Below are 14,609 nucleotides of genomic sequence, written 5' to 3'. Positions count from 1 at the left end.
ACAATGGCACCACAGCACTTCATTCTGAGTGACAAAGCAAGACTGTGTCTTAAAAAACAAATTCCTCTGCCGGGCGCAGTGACTCAAGCCTGTAATCCCAGCACTTTGGGAGACCGAGGCGGGTGGATCACGAGGTCAAGAGATCGAGACCATCCTGGTCAACATGGTGAAACCCCGTCTCTACTAAAAATATAAAACATTAGCTGGGCATGGTGGCACGTGCCTGTAATCCCAGCTACTGAGGAGGTTGAGGCAGGAGAATTGCCTGAACCCAGGAGGCAGAGGTTGCGGTGAATCGAGATTGCGCCATTGCACTCCAGCCTGGGTAACAAGAGTGAAATTCCGTCTCAAAAAAAAAAAAAAAAATTCCTGAAACAGCATGACCACTCTCCAAAGCTATGTTCCAATAATGAAGAGAATCAAAAGAGGTGGCAAGCACATTACAGGTAGGTTAAAATATCTAAGTGAAACCAAAGCTTTACAAAGTTGTTGCGTTTTACCTCTCATCTCCACAATGAGACCTGAGGTTCTGTTAACCAGGTAACATCAATTTCTAGAGCAGTTATATCATTACCACTCTCGTGTGCTTTGTAGCTAGGAAGGCAGCTTTTCAGGCCCCAGTTTTCTCACCTGAAGAAGGAAGGGATTGGACTAGGTCATTGAGTTTCAAACGCTTTTCTGTTTTGTGTGGAGCAGGGCAGGGTGAAAGCTGGTAGCGGCATTGAGCAGCCAGCTTGACTTGACTCATCCCTTCTCCAAAGACAACTCTATGGAATCTGCTTTGGGCACTATTAGGAGCACAGCCCGAGCTTCCTGGACTAGCTGGTCCAGATGGTCCCCTTCTCAGCTCTGAGAGTTCCTTTTTTTAATTGAATATAGTTTCAGGGTAGCATAAAGTGACAGTGAGGGCCTGGAAGGCTGTGAATATAGTACAAACACGTACAGTAGCAAACGTACTCACAAAGGAAGAAGTTTACTACAAACAGGAAGTCTCTAAAATACAGCAAGAAGTCATGTGGCATTCTAGACACTGGGATGCTGTAGGAGGTGACAGATAAATCTGGCTGGGACACTTAGTGGACAAGAATTTTTCTCTCCTTTAAACAAAGACACTTTGGGGAAGAGTTTCAGCTCTAATTCAAGTCCATATGAATTTCCTATATGCCTATTGTAGATACATGACTAATGGAGCTGCAGCCCTACTTGAAATTCTTCATGCAAATCAAGTTGCCCTTAATCAGTGTCTGTCCCAAAATACCTAAATTCAAATTTTCTACTCATCTTCTACTCCTAAGTCCTTAAGAAAGAAGTCTCTGATTCCCTATGACCTTTATATGTTGGATGTGGGGAATTTTTAGTGCCTGTATATACTAAAAATAAATTTTTTAAACATTTTTTATTGTAAATATAAAATTTAAATTTTTTTTTAAAATATATAAAAATTTTTAAACATTTTATATTGTAAATCAGAATAGTCCTCATAAAAGAGGAGCGTAAAAGGGGCCTCTCTGAATGAGTCATCATGTGTAGAGAAGCTTTTGCAGAGAGGCAGCCAACGTCAAGTAGCCCAAGAAAAGACTTGCCAGAGGATTCACTGGCTCCTACCCCATATTCCACCACTCTGACTCCCGTTCCTTCTGTCACTGCAGTTACCAGAAGCTCTGTATCTTCTAAAGCATCTAAAATCACAACAGCCATAACTGTTTCCTCCCACTTCCTCCAATATTCACCTGCAGTCTAAAATTTCTCCCAGTGCTGCAAATGCCAGCTGTAACATACAAAGAAGTATTCAGAACAGAATGCATATTTCTCATATATGCTTTGTTTCATGACCACTTTGACCATAACTTTAAAATCTAAGTTGACTGCATTCCAATGAATATTCTTCACCTTTAAGGCCAGAAGAGTACATTGAAAGAGTGGTTGGACATCCTATTAATTTTCTTGATAGCACATTAGGAATTGAAGTTGACAAATTCCAAGAGCTATTGGCTTTATTTTTGCATAGTGCATGAAAATGAATGGTTTTGACTAGTGTTCAGTAAAAACATGACAAAAATTACAGAGCTACTAATATCAATTTTGTACCATAAATTGTTTTGGAAAAAAAAAATCTTCATAAAATTGCTCAAACTTGAATTGATCAGAGCCCGTGGATTGCTTCATCTATGCTATGTGCCTATGCAGTTTAAATATCTTTCTCCTTCTTTCTTTCTGTCAAATCATATAACATGTTGTTAAATTGAGTGATATATTTTATAAAGCATTAATATAGTCAGACTCACCAGAAGAGGGGGGGAAATCATGAACAAACCTGTATGTTTATATAGGCACTAAACAAATTATCCCTTTATGAAAGCTAGTAATCTGTTCCAGAATTCCCTCCTCCACTTCTCCCTCTTTAATTAGAGGGAAAAGAGTCCTATTTGGGAAAATGTTGCCATGGGGTTTAACATAGCCAGTGCACCTGGAATCTACAAACTCCTCCCACTTGAGGGCTGGGTTATAGTGAAGAGGAAAGCGTAAGGCACCGGTTTGGAAGTTTTGTTGTTGTTGGTTGGGCTTTTATTTGAGACAGGGTCTCACTATGTTGCCCAGGCTGTTCTCAAACTCCTGAGCTCAAGTGATTCTCCTGCCTTAGCCTCCCTAGTAGCTGGGTTTACAGGCGTGAGCCACTATGCCTGACTTGAAAAGAACAGTGTTAAAGGAAAAGATGCCACAGGGCAGAGGAGAGCTGGCTTTGTCTTTTCCTCTTTTCTCTTCTTAGCTTTCAGTCCTCACCAGATAACTGCAGAGGAGATAGAGCAGGGACAACTTCAGCCATCAAAGCTACAATGAGGACCTGACTTAGAGTCACTTTATACTACATATATGTCATGGGTATCATCACTGAATCAAGTAGGTGACAGATAAAATCCAAGTGTTTTTTATCACAGAAGAGAGAAGAAAAAATGGGAAGCATAAAAATTAAAGAGGAAACATAAAATGAAGAAATTAATGAATTTCCCAAACATAATGTTGAGTAAAAGAAATCAGATATGAAAAAACACATTTAGTATGATTTTATTTACATAAAGTTCAAAAATAGGCACAAGTCTTTTCATCATATTGGGAAGTGGTGGCTGAAGCAGGCACAAGAGGACTTGGAGTTAATGTCATGGTTCTTGATTGTGGTGCTGTTTAGATGGGCATGGGCATGGGCATGTCCAGTGTGCTGAGATCCATCAGGCTGTACACTTAGGATGTGTGCACTTTTCTCCATGTATGTTTGTACTGAAATAAGAAGTTAAATGTTAAAAACCTAAGGGGTAGTCATTGAAAATATGGCTGAAGTAGATCATGCCTGATTAGAAAAGTGTCCATTCAAAAGCAAATACTTTATAGAGAAATGCACAGGTCAAAAAAATTCATTTGGAAGAAAGTTCAAGATTTCTACTGCAGCCCTTAGTCAAGTCATGGCATTTTAAAACAAAAACCATACCTACACTTTTCTCTTTTGTTTTGTGTGTTCCTGCTTCTCTCTGTCCTGTAACTGTCTATGTATTTAAGAACTCCTTCCCACATCCAGGCTAGTTGGGAGCTCACTACTACATACTTGTAAAACCATCTCCAATGGCTTATTTTACAAGATAAGAAAAAGTATACTTGAAAGGGTAATCCATCCTGGTTGACAGGAATTTTTTCTTGTTGGCTTTTACTATCTAAAACTCTTTATGAACAGAGACAAAAGTGTCTCCAAGGACAATAATGGTTTGAGCAGTGCTGATACTGGGGAAAAGGTTATCTAGATACAGGAGACATTTAAAGGCTTTACATGAATCCCTTGAGACCAATTTTACTAGCCATTGTTCTATTTTTCTTTTAATTTATTCCTGACACTTTAACACCTACAGCACTCTGCATCCTTAATACCAGAACAAAAATAAATAAAAATCCCTTTTTCACAGCTGCCCAGTTTCCTGAAAAAAGATACAAAAATTAATACTTGATTACTAATTGCTTGGATTTTTTTTCTGGAGGATGATTTAAAATTTTATCTTTTCATTAACTGATATCAAAAATGGGCTTTTTGAATGTGTGCTAATGCAGTGGCTTACAAAGAATCTAGTGGCTTCCTCACTACAGCCCACATAGTACAGTATTCTATGCATATAGGCTGAACATTGCAGTTTTTTTCTTTTCAGCATGAGCTACTCCCACGCTCTGAACCGAGAAATAATCTGAGTACGTCAGAGTCAATTAATAAAATAACAGTTTTATTGCCAGTAGGATGAAGTTGAACATACTGAATCAAGAGGAGAGATGTGAACGACACCTGTTTAAGCCATTTGGGTTTCTTGCTAATGTCGAAAAAAAAATTAATACAAGAATTTAAACACTCTCATCTGGATGTTTAAACTTTAGGGATTAGAATAAAGCCCCCTTCCAAAAAAGCGAGAACAAATAAATGTTAGGTGATTTATAAAAAAATTTGAGGACTTAAGACATTGGAATAGGAATCACTGAAGAAGTGTGTGTTGCCTTCTCTGGAAATATTAAAGCTTAATATAGATCTACCTGTTTAATTTTTTTCATATCTGTTAGTGCAAACTCCCTAACAAAGTCTAAATGAACAAACATTTTTTTTGATGCTTATGATGTGCCAAAGGCTGGGTTCGTTTATCCAGGAAAGGGATAGGGAGGGAAGAGAAAAACAGAACTGAATACAAACATTTAAATTGTAAATTATCTGAGGCCACATCCTATGTCTCTCATAGAATCCTAGCACAATGTTAAGCACATAGTAAAGGCACAATTTTTTAAATCAGCAAGAACCCAATAAAAACAAACATTGAGTAATATTGTATGATTCCATTTATATGAGGTACCTAGAATAGGCAAATTCATAATAACAGAAAGCAGAACACAGGTTACCATGGCCGGGGCAGGGGAGAATGACTTGTTTATTGGGTATAGAGTTTCTATTTGGAATAACAAAAAAGTTCTAGAAATGGATGGTGGTGATGGTTACATAACATTGTGAATATACATAATGCCACTGAACTGATCATCTAAAAAATGGTTAAAATGTTTAATTTTATGTTATATATATTTTACTACCATAACAATTTTGAATAAAAATAAAAAACAAGTACTGAGTGCTTGGCTAGACAGGAACAGTGAACTGTTTTCTCAGGAGGCTCTGACCACCTCTTCAGAGAAGCCTCTGGAACTCAAGCACTCTGCATGTGGGAAGCCCTGCAAAGCAGCAGCAGTGCTAGGGCTGGGGCTGGCTGATTTGTAGGGGATAGAAGCTGTCCATCGCACTTGAAGATGACGTATTTGCTAATAGAGACTTCTGCTTCCTGTGAAGCAATCTTTCACACACTTGAAGACACTAGCCCCAAAAAATTACAGAGTGGAGGTAAGAAGACCTGAACTTTGGTCTCAAATATCTTACTTGCAGTCTGGGCAATTTAGACTTCTCAGGTCTCAGTTACCATTTCTACAAATTAATGGGACCAGATGTTACATGGCCTCTACAGCTCTGCACTTCTCTGATTCAAAGGTATCCCTTAACTGATGTTTTCTACATAGTTTCAACTTAAGTACATGATGAAAATAGTTTCCCATTTCTTTGGCCATCACTATTATTTTCTGGATTCTCCAGTTTCTTCCTGTTTTCTTTCCCCACCCCGCCCCTAGAGGATAGTGATCCATAATACACCTATCAGTTTCATAAAGATATGATTAGTAAAAATATGGAGGATACATCACTTATAAATTCTAATTATAAAACAAAATCACTGTAACTTTTTCTTTTTTCATTTTTTAAGCAATAATACTATATTGCCTACTTGTCTTTGACCATTGATAAATTATGGTAGTTGAGAATCAAGTTATATAGTAACAGCAACTATTTTCCTTTCCTTCAATCATTTGGGTGATAAAAAGCAGCCCAGTGACTCCTGCACCCATAAGTAAGGATGAGAGTATGAACAAAAAAAGTTTTATAACTACTTTCCACTATTTAGAAGCAATAAGGAGCATGCAGTGGTTCTTTACCTAACCTGTAGTTCCTGTATTCAAATTAAATTCATTCTATTCAGTTAAAGCTGCTGTTAAAAAGAAAATTCTATTTAAAAATATTTTTCAATATCTAAGTATATTTTATGTACTATAATTTATGCATCAAATTCATCATGTGTGGCTATATCATAGAATGTATGTATCAAGTTGTCAGGGTGAATTCAGTTTTAAAAGAGATTTTCAGTCAAAAGTCTGTTTTTTGCCTACATGATAACAAATATCAATCTGATTGAGCAATTCACACTTCAGTGCATTGAATTTTAAAGTAGATACAGCAAATGCCCTAAAAGCACTTGAGGGCTAGTAGACAAACTTACCCTGAATAATAAAGTAGTATAAAGAAATAGCATCTCAAGAAAGGAAAAAAAAATTCATGAAGTGAAAGAACATATTTCCACTGAAAATAATATACCAACAATATTTCAGTGGGGTTGTTTTATTAGGTTATTTTTATTTTTAAGGGTTTTCTTTTTTAAGTTCACAGTGGATTAAATTCCTAAATCAGACTTTATTATTATAAGAAAATAGAGAAAGTTCCAGCATTATAATATATTATCTTTTCCCTTTTTTTTTTTTTTTTAATTGAGACTGAGTCTCACTCTGTTGCCAAAACCTGGAGTGCAGTGGCACAATCTCAGCTCACTGTAGCCTCCACCTTCCAGGTTCAAGCAATTCTCATGCCTCAGCCTCCCCACTAGCTGCAGTTACAAGCGTGCACCATCATGCCAGCAACTGTTTGTATTTTTAGTGGAAACTGGGTTTCACCATGTTAGTCAGGCTGTTCTCGAACTCCTGACCTCAGGTGATCTGCCCACCTCAGCCTCCCAAAGTGCTGGGATTATAGGCATGAGCCACCATGCCTGGCCCATTTTTTCTTTAGGTAATGATAAATCATACCTGAAGAATGCCTAAAAGGAATTCAATAATGTCTCAAATACACAAAACTATTAGAACAGATTTTATTCAAAATTGCAATGACAAAATAATATATAAAGATGCAAAAATCTTTATTAAATGACTACATTGTAATCTGATACAATATTTCCTGATATAAGAGAATGAATTATGAACTGGTTATAGCATATTTTTTAAAACGCAAAGTAAAACAAAACTAGTAGATAAACTCTGCATACATTATCATTTACGTTTTATGATTATTTTCTATTTGGACATCCTCTTCCATATACCCATTGCCCCATGCTATTCACTGCATTTCTCAACTACACTCCTCCTCCTGGATTGTGAACATTTACTATAAAGTCTCTTTAAAACACCAACACTACACAAACGTCTCATTGCTACCATGCTCTCAGATTGCCTAGCTCTCCCAGAAAATGACAATAAGCTAAATTCACAATAAGGTGGATCTAAGGGATAACAGGTCTTTTCCAGCCTGATTCCTCCCTTCCCCACCCTTACCTTTCACCACTGGGCCTCTATTTTCCAGCCACAATGAACTGCTTTCTCACACTTCCATACCTGGGGCTCCTTCAACCTTCACTGTGAAGCAGCCTTCACACATACACACTCCCTCTTCCTCTTCATGTTTTGGCTAACTCTTAATCTTCATTTAGAGCAATTCCAGGAAAACTTCTTGACACCCTCTACCTCGCACCCCATAGCTGAATTTGGTGTCTCATTGAGGTATGCATGTACACATATATCCTTTGTATCCGTGTATGTACATATATATCACTTACTATAATGTATATTTATCATAGCATTATTATAATGTATCACTGTTTTGTCTGTGTCTTTCTATAGGCTGTAAGCTATTTCAGGACAAAGATCATTTAACAGTCAATTTTATATCACTAACATCTAACATAATGCTTCACTTCTAGCCATTGTTTGTAAATGTTTAGTAAATGAATAGCTAGATAAACAAATAGTGAAGGGCAGAGAGAGGTTGTCCTGTTCCTGAAGTACATTATGGAGGTCCCTACCTCCCCCTGGAAAAAGTGAGCTATTCCTGATTTTCACTAAATTCTGTACTTACAGTCAAGAGAACTAACCATTCAGAGAGAGAGAGAGAGAGAGAGAGAGAGAGAGAGAGAGAGAGAGAAAGATTCTTTGTAGCCTAGGAGGAAACAACCTAAAATATCTTTTTAAAAATCCCACTAGATCTTAAGGCAATGACTGAAAGGGGTTGGATCAAAGGCATTAAAACCCAGCCATATATACTTTAGAAGTTTATATAGGGTAGCCCAGAACTCATGGTGGTACCCAGTGCACTGCAAGGATACCAAATACCTGTTGAAATAAACTGCAAACAAGACCAGACACAGTGGTTCATGCCTGTAATCCAAGCACTTTGGGAAGTCGAGGTGGGTGGATCACTTGAGGATAGGACTTTGTGACCAACCTGGTCAACACAGTGAAACCCCATCTCTACTAAAAATATAAAAAATAGTTTTTATAGTTTTAAACTATAACATAAACTGGGCATGGTGGTATGTCCCTGTAATCCCAGCTACTTGGGAGGCTGAGGCATGAAAATTGCTTGAACCTGGGAGGTAGAGGCATTGAGCTAAGATCGCGCCACAGCACTCCAGCCTGGGCAACAGAGTGAGACTCTTTCTCAAAATAGATAAATAAATAAAATACATTGCAAACAAAAACTAAGCCCAGATTAGGCCTAAACAAATTATTTTTTACTTAGGACAGTAACCCCTAACTTGAAGACTACCAGCTCCAGAATGATAATAAGGTATCCTTGAATTCACATTTGTAGGCAGCATTACCAATAGACAAACCACATGCTTCTCAAACACAGGGATGACTATTTGTCAAGTATAAATAGATGATGGTGTGACTAATAAAATCCAAATACATTTAAAGATGGGGTATTGAATTTATAATAAGTTTATCATTAAATATTTTCTCAGCTAATATAAAATCAGTGTTAATGAGTCCTTGAAAATATTGGCATTATTGAAAGTATCTCGTGCCAATGAAAGGATTGAGAATTGCTAGTCTAGGGTTCTTTATAAACTCTGCAGAGGAGGTTTGAGTTTCTGGGTTCCAGTGCCTTAATATGTATGTAGGTAGGCTAACCTCTTTACTTCCTTTCACAATGATTATTAACAAAATATTTGCAATGTATTGAGTTTTACTGATGGACATAACAAGAATGGTTTTACATTGGGAATAATAAATCTGAAGTAATAAAAGGAAAGTAAACAACTATATACACACATGCTAAAATCCATATAAAAATCTATTAATTTATTGGGTCTCCTCCATAGATCTGCTAATCTACAGAGTGTATTGAAACTTTCCCTTAGCATGAAGTGCCCATAGTCACTGACAGCTAACTGAGCCCCTCAGGCTGCTTCAAACATGCTTTCCCACTTCCATTTTGTAAAGAGATCCAAGCTCATTAACCAAGTGGTCCTTCTTTAACGACAATAACAAGAAATGAGAAGGAAGAATAATTAGCAACTCACCAGCAACTCTAAGGCAGGTTGATTATCTGGTCCTCATAAAATTGGGGACTCTTGTTAAATTCATTTTGCTGCTGCCTGAAGAAAAGCTGAACCAAGATGTGGTCTGCTGTAGCCTGGATATAATCGTCCATGTCAAGGGTTTGCAGCTGATAGTGTAAACCAAAAGAAGGTATGTCAGCATCTAACTACTCAGATCCCTGCAGAGATCTTACAGCTGTCAAGGCATTTGTAGTACTTCACGGTACTTGGCAACCTGCACATCTGACCTCCTGCAAATGGTCACCTTGTGTACTAGTCTTGCCTTGCCATGGAGCACTCACCTTTTCAACTCTGTGTGGTAGGAAGAGTCTGATGACTAGAGGGGCCGAAGCATCTGAAACTTTTTTAGAAGGGACCTCTGTCCTACTGGGAAGTGATTCTCCTTAAGGATGGAGCAGGACCATCTGTCTTCCCATGAGCTGGGCCTAGAGACAAAAGGGCTTCTGAGAACTCCATGCCCAGATGGCCTCTTTCTGCTGGGGCCAGTAATCACCATCTGCCGAGCCTGGATGTCCAGTGGGCTGGGCCTGATGCTCTATGTCTGCCTTTATCCCCTATATGACTGTTGCTGTCCTTCTCTCTCTCCCCAACCCCCACTCTTCTCTGATATTACCTCTCTTTCTCAGTCTACCTCTCAATTTCTGTGTGTGTGTGTGTGTGTGTGTGTGTGTGTGCATGCATGCACATCTACCTTTCTGTTTCTCCCTGTGTCTATGTGTGCATACCTCTGTGCAGATCTGCCTCTGAATCTCTCTTGTCTGCATGTGTCTATGTTTGTGTGTGTTTGTCTTTATGTAGGTCTGTCCTTGTGTGTGTCTGTCTTTCTCCTGGGTACAGGTCTGTCTGTATGTGGGCATATGTGTGTTTGTGTGTCTTTCCTTTTTTCTCTCTGTCTCTCTTCAGGTCTCTGTCCCTCTCTGTGTGCATGTTTGTATGTCTCCTATTTCTGTATGGCTGTGTTGTTTCTCTCTCTTTGTGTCACTCTCTTTGCATGTCTGCTTCTCTGTGTCTTTCTCTTTATTTAAAGCTGTATGTCTGTGTGTGTATGTGTCTCGTCCTCTGTGCATCTCTCCATATACCTATCTCTGTGTTCCTCTGTCCCTCTGTATGTGTGTGACTCTCTCTGTGTTTCTCTCTGGATATATGTTCTCTCTCTCTCTCTCTCTCTCTCTCTCTCTCTCTCTCCCTGTCTATCCTTCCTAACTCCTTTTTCCCTCCATACTCCTTATGCCAAACACATCCCATCAGAGGCATTTCCCATCACTTACTGTGATGGGGGGCAAGGGGTACTATCCTCCATCAAGGTGCAAATCAGACATTCCTGAGGGTAGGTGAGGAGTGAAAAATTACTTCTACCCCCAAATTCTGATTCAATTATTTCTTTCCTGGTATAAATCACTTCTTGTTTTCTCTCATTTGAAAACTCCATATTTCACTTCTCTTTTTAAAAGATTTGTACTCTCTAATTTGGGATTTGTATTTAATGGTTTTTAATTGTCATTTTTATCTTACTTTTGTATTTTTAAGCTCTAATTTATTGATATTAGCTTTTCAAGTCACATTAAATCTTGTTTATTTTACCTCCATATTAATTTCGACTTTTAACATTTTACCATTGTCATATTTTGCACATACATAACCTTTTTATTCTATTCATTTTTCAATTCTCTTCTTTTATTCTCCCCTTTTTAAACTTTAACTTGCTCTCTTTCAGTTTTCCTTTCTTTTCTTATTTAGATTTTATTTGATCTGATTTTCTTTATGATTTGTTCCTATAATGGCCATTGAGAATGATGACCAAGAGGGCAGCAGTAGCAGTGATCCCAAAATTAGGGGTCATCAGAATCCCTCCTCCCCACGAACCCCTGCCAACAACATCTACAGCCAAAGTTCCACGCTTTCTCATACAACTCTCCATAAACCTCTCACCAGGTAGACCCAGGAAGGTTTTGAGACCCAAGGGCTATAATTTGCCAGTCTCCCTCAAAGAAGGGAGGGCATCATTCTGGAAAATGAGTATCACCAAGATTAGATGCACCTTTGGGCTTAGACCCTATTGAAGAGACTGCAGAATTCATCTGTGCTCCTCCCTGGAGGCCATGGTGGGTCTCCTTGTAGGAAGAACCACAGCCAAGAGAAATGCCTGTCTGTTCCTGGACTCACCCCAAGGGGTCCCAAATCAGACTGTTTTACTTCCCACCCAGTCTCAAAAGACAACCTAGTCCTAAGGATTTTTCAAATCTAAATTCCACAGTGAATCCTTGTCTCTCAAACCCATCATTTCATTTAATTAAGGAGCCCAGGGGTGATTTTTTTTAAAGCAAATACCTATTTAATGCAGTGAACAATTTACCTTAGTCTATGTTTTGTATACACAGGTCATCATAGATTTCTTAAAATAAAGAATGAAAGGGAAGAAATGCTACTCCACTACTCCTGAAGTTTCTCTTCATATAGAAGAAACTCCATTTCTCTTTTTTTCCTCTCCCCATGCTTTTTCCCTCAAGTACACTTGAAAAGAATAAGTTGGGCATGCTCACTTCATCTCCTACCTCTTTTTGCTTGGGAGCTGGCAAATCTTCCAAGAGCATGCTCCTTTACTTTATGCTGTAAGGTATGCAAAGACCTGCCTCAACATGGGGAGGTCTATCCAATTCTGGGGACCACTATTAGGAAACCCACCTGCCCACAATATTAATACATTCTCTAAAACTTGACTTATTACTAATAAAAGTAATTTCATGGATCTCTATATATTGACATTTTGATCCTTTTTCTGGGTTCCAAATTTGGAGCACTAAGACTGAATGTGATATATTGGATCCCTTTATAAAGAAATGAGAAGACTATTTGATTCTCCTGTTCACATGTTGATTCATCCAGTTTATTCATTTATTCATTTAATAGACATTTAATGAGGGCTCCCTTTGGTCCAGACACATTGCTTAGCAGAATATTATGAAGAACACTGACACTTGCAATCTCTCTCTAAGTCACTTATTCTCACCTGGTCATCAGGTTTGAAGGCAAGAATAAAAAGCAAATTCTAATTACATGTGCTCTTAATGTAGTGCTGGGCTCTAACAGCGAAAAATATCACATCTCCAATATGAATGTTGGATTCTATGGTACCCTAAGTGCCAATAATGACTACCTAAGGGAAGAAAATACTGTTTACTTAACTTTAAGCAAATAAAATGTACACTTGTTTTCTTGGTGAAATTATAGATCATACCTCTTGACTCTCCAGAGAGCCTAGTTTAGATGATCAATTATATGGATACCATCAGAAAATCCAATTCATTATTCAATCAAATATTCATTAAGAATAAGTATTAATAGTGAAGAACAGATGAATAAAAGCACATGATTACATAGAAACTCCTTAGTAAGCGAAAGAGGGGAAGGTAGAGGTCATCTTTCACATAAAATCTCCTAGTCCCACAAAAATGAAAAGAGATTAAAGTAAGTGCTCCTTAAAATGTATTAGTGAGTTCAGTACATAAAGTATCATGAAAAAGGGCATCAATCACCATGTTCTAATTAAGGGTTACAAATGATGTTGCCTGACACAACAGGCAGAAGATTTACATTTCAGTGTTTTACCACCCCCATACCTCCCTTTGCTTCCTCTGCTTGGGAAAAGTCATCTTTCTAGGATAGCAACATCCTAACAATCTTCCTTAAAAAAGTTAAAGACTAAATTTGTACACAAATGCTCACACACAAACAAAACAAAATGAAGTCTAATCCTTGAAATATAATTTGTGAAAAATCACAATGCCCTTTTCCAATTTATTAAAGCTTTCACTTCTAAAAACATAAAACAAGACTTTTGCTATGATAACATAATGAGTAAGTTCCAGTCTGGTTTTAATTCTTTCTTTCAAGATGGAGAAAGGTACAGGCTAGAGAAGCCCATTTCATCTTTATATACTATTGTTGATTTCCCCAGGGAATTCCATGAAACTCTGGAGGAACCACAGTCAAATCATTATAGAAACATACTACACAGCTTGGCTTTTCTTAGGGTACCCATATAATTGATCATCCAAACCAAGTTTTCTGGAAAGTTAAAGAGGGTGATCAATAACTTCACCAAGACAAGTATATATCAGGGGTACCCTAGACAAACTGGAATGTACGGCCACCCTACTGAAGCTCCATGTCTCCCCAGCTACCCACACTCACATTACACTGAGAGGCAATCTGTTACTTCACACTCTCCCAAGGGCGGCACCTTCCACTATGCATTACCTGAATATGTAAAACTGAAAACCTACTCTCCATCATTGTGATAACATCTTTACCACTTCTGAAATATTCCTAGCCTCTTCTCATGCACATCTTGAATCTTTCTGTCTCATTAAACTCAGAAAGTACCTAGTAGGATCTTCATGGTTTTCTCCATAGCAACTATGCCCAGAAAGCCATTAGGACTGAGTCCTTTTTGTTATTAACAACTGAAACAAAATGAAAAATACCTCTCATTTGCTTGTTTCTGCTTTAAAAAGTAAATCTCCCCCCACAAAAAGTTTAGAGATAAATTACCTTTCCATATCCACTTAACACATAGTGCATTTCGTTTGCATTAAAATGAAAATGTGGCTGTTGTAATCCATCATAATTCTGGTATAATTTCTGAATGTAGTCCAAGTGAGGGCATCTTGATGCTTAAAAAAGTTAAAAGGAACAAGAAACCCCATTAGCCAACATCCTACTCAGCAACTTAGCAATTCATACAATCATAATAAAAATTAATATTTATGCAGCCCTCACCAAGAACATGTAATTTTCTATGTCTTTTATTATGTCACTGCTTCCTCACAACAATCTTATAAGGTTAGTGGTATTATTCACTCCATCTTACACATGATGGAATTAAAATCCAAGTTGGTTGAGGAATTTACCTAGGTTCTCACAGCTAAGAAATGGCAGAACTAGGATTTGAACCCAGAGAATCTGACACTGCAATGATACAATATAACCAGTTGAGCATTTAAAAACAAATGAAAAGAGAACTCTCACAGGCATCCAGTCTTTTAATTAATA

General features: G+C 37.8%; 1 pseudogene; it reads right to left on the bottom strand.

Moving 5' to 3' along the window:
• The window catches only part of LOC116561683, a 72,276-nt pseudogene that overhangs the window by 40,454 nt on the left and 17,213 nt on the right, over window positions 1-14,609 (bottom strand).

Source organism: Sapajus apella, unplaced genomic scaffold, assembly GCF_009761245.1.
Source record: "Sapajus apella isolate SASKATOON/1434 unplaced genomic scaffold, GSC_monkey_1.0 scaffold30, whole genome shotgun sequence".
Lineage (NCBI taxonomy): Eukaryota > Metazoa > Chordata > Mammalia > Primates > Cebidae > Sapajus > Sapajus apella.
The sequence above is the reverse complement of the archived record's forward strand: the minus strand, read 5'-3'. Positions and strand labels throughout refer to the sequence as shown.